Source organism: Meleagris gallopavo, chromosome Z (genome assembly GCF_000146605.3).
Source record: "Meleagris gallopavo isolate NT-WF06-2002-E0010 breed Aviagen turkey brand Nicholas breeding stock chromosome Z, Turkey_5.1, whole genome shotgun sequence".
Taxonomy (NCBI): Eukaryota; Metazoa; Chordata; class Aves; order Galliformes; family Phasianidae; genus Meleagris; species Meleagris gallopavo.
The window spans coordinates 41,473,821-41,477,368 of record NC_015041.2 but is presented as its reverse complement, the minus strand read 5'-3'; positions in this window follow the sequence as shown (position 1 = coordinate 41,477,368).

The following is a 3,548-nucleotide window of genomic DNA, read 5'->3' as shown; positions in this document are numbered from 1 at the left end:
AAATATCTTACCATGATCATCACCATTTATAACCATCACAAAGTTTACAGCATTTATTTTTTCATATAATATTAACACCATATAATTCCACTACTTCTCTTGTAAAGGTATACATGCATGATGATACTTTCTCTTATAGTACAACACATATTGCGGCTTTTTTTGCATGTAATAATTTCTTTATGAAAGGTTAAGTGAGTAGTTGTAATGACTTATGCTAAGAGAAATGTTTACAATGAAAAGAAATGAAGCAAATATAAAAACCTATTCAGCCAGTAATTGATTGAAAATTTGCTATACACATCCAGTAAACTTTACCTACAAGGGCATCAACTGTAACTGGATACTCTGTAGAAAATCCACACATTTGTGTGATTTACCTGCATCCCCAAAAGCTAAACTTTTAACAAGCTCTTTTCTCCTATTAGTTCAAGTGAGAAAAAAAGTGTCCATCTGCAGTCAAGTGTAAAGCTTATTTTACAACAGTTATACAATTGGTTTTGTCACAACTATAAGTAGATGCAAAGCATCTACTGAATCTACTGAAATCCAATTGATCTGTATTTCCCATTAGAAGTGATTCATTCATCTTAGATATCTACAGAATGACACAGAAGAAAGTGAAAAGCCAAGGTGCAGATTGATTGGCTACATCTTCCCTTATGAACTATGGCTATCACTTACTTCATTTCTTTGCATGTATACTAAGCTAAAAAATAAAAAACTTAGCACAGCGCCGTGCTCTGCAGTGCTCACTAAGTTGAGCAGAACATGACTTTGCCATTGACAGTGCAGCACTTCTGTGCCTTCAGATGATACTTTACTACCTTTACTACGAGCAGCTATTAAGCACCAGCTGTAACAAGCATAGCTACTTAGGAGTCATGACCAACTTATATTTACAGCGTAATTCACACCATGCTTTGCATCAATTTTTGCATGGCACAGAATTTTCAAGAACTTTCCATACCTTATTGTTGTTCCCTGAAGTCGATCAATCTTCTTATTTAATTCAGCAATGATACTGTGCAGCTCTGTGATTCGCTCCTCATAGCGTAGCGTTGTTCGCTCCTGCACATCTTCGTGCTCTCTCATTAGGTGGGACTGTTCACACTGAATCAGAGAAGCAAAAAATGGAATGGGTCTTACAAACAGCTCCACAGAGAACAGATACAAAGAGAAGCTGACTCTTTTACAAGGTCTTCATACCCATCAGATCAAAACTACAAGCAAGCAAGCACAGAAGAAAAATACTGACAAGTACAAAGAGGAAGTAACTAGCAAATTTTTTTGCTAGTTTGAAAGACTACTTTTTGGATTATATGACTCAAAGAATGTGTGAGATTTGTGATGCATATAAAATCTTTAGGACCTTCTCAGCACTGTCTGAATTCAAACTGGTCAAAAGGCACAAACCACACTGTTATAAAGAAGAGTAACCATGGTTCAGGGTTGTAACTTCCTTTCTAATATTTGTTTTTATTAGTCTTTCATAATACTGCACATTTTCCTTTTCAAATCCTCTATTATAAAATGTGTATTATTTCAACAATTAAGTGACTATACTTCTGACTGTTATAAGTATCATGAAATTCCACTTTTTCTTTCTGACCAAGTACTACTTCCAGCTTCTCTGGCTCACTCTTCACACCTGCAGATACTCTATGGAATTACAACCTCTCAACAGCAACGTTGATTGAAGTTTTGCTTTGTAGTGGCTGCAAATTGCAAGACTTCTAACCTTTTGCATTGGACCTCCCACATGAAACAGTCAAGCTCTCCTGAAACCACAGAAAGTTATATGCTATACTTGGAACAAGAAAAAATCTCACAAACTGACAGTATAAAAAAACCAACAAAATACCAAAACACTTTAAACAGAAAACGTGCAATATAAGATTCCAATAGCAATTCTAAAGGCTACATTCGTAACAATGTATGAAGACCCCAAATCTAATTTTTTCAAGTCACGTACACGATCTATATTCCTTCAACTCTTCTTTCATAAATACAAAACTTACGGCTATACTTCAGGCATGCCAGAATTTTCATAGTTTGCTCTTTTTTGTGCCATTCACACCAGAGTTTGAGAATATATACACAAAACACTACTTCAAAAATTACGATTTATGCTGAGCTTCAATAACATTTTTACAGTTGTTAGCAAAATTTATTTCAACACTTTTTGATTTTCAGGAATGTGTACACTGCAAGGCAGTAGCTCAAAACTTTACAGAACCTTTCCACAGACTACAACGAAATGGTAATTTCTTCCTCAAACTGGAGTCAAAAGTAATTTCAGCTATACTGAGACAAAGAGAGTACACCTTACTGCTGAAGAGTACAGCAGTTGGTCAAATTTTAGAAGACAGGAAGTGTTCACCTGGCTTTTAAAACTTTATGTTCAACAAGGTGGCTAATTATGTATATTATAATGACTCTCTATTGCAGGATCACTTAGGAACTTGTTACTATTATTTCTGAACATCACCATGGTATCTAGCACTGCTTTAAAAGTGCGGAAGTAACAGAAAAAAAGTGTTTAACATAAATATTTAAGTACAATATGGAGTTTTTTTCCTTCACAATTCCAAATTTCCTTTGGTACACATTGATATCCAAAGAATTAACAGTTAAGTGCTTTTCAAAACAGTGAATTTTGTGCACTGCTTTTTCAGTTTTAAACCAAAGGATGCTTCAGATGGAGTGTGAAATAATTACTTTCAGACAGTAAATAAAATGCTTATCTCAACAATTTTTACCTTTCTAAGCTCTGAACTGAAAAGCAGAATTTGTTTATCTTGACCAAAGATATACAGACCCTTGATAATGGACCTCAGCCACATTACCAGACTTGCCTTCTGTTTTTTCAAGTCATCTCACAGCCACCATTTTTAAGGACAATCATAATTCAGTGATAGACATACACTGTGAACTACAGCAGTCTAGCTATCTGATGGCAGCTTTAAGATTGATTTTTTCAAAAGGGCTCTTGGATTATCTTGGGTGAAGGTGACTTCACGAGAAAGAAACCTCTAGGAGAGACAGGACCTGATGCTAAGAAGGAACACTGAGATTTAGAGGTCGATTCAGGGTCTAGAAATTCCAGTCAGTCATGACAAGTCTCAACTGAAAAATACAAAAGTATTTACACAGTGGAAATATAACTTAATGTGAATCCCAAACTGCAGCAATGTAAAATTCTGGTTATAAGACTACTCTTTGTTATTGCGTATTTACCTCAAAACTTGGAAAATGCATCTCTTGGTACCCACTGCTAAACAGTTTTTTTCTTTCCTTTGATATTCAGCCTGTCTTTATTTTCTGTGTCCTTTGAGTCTCAGAACAATGACCTGCCCCCAGTTCCTATCTTTTTGAACTATGATTTATTTACTGTCAGTCACAAGCTTTTGAAGATAAATACCTACACTCTTCCTCATCCCCCTCTTCCTGCCTAGTATTTAATTTCTCATCAAAACATTAAGGGCTCTAATTATCCGAAAAAGCAAATACAGGGATAATCCACTGAGAGACTGCAAAAGACAAGA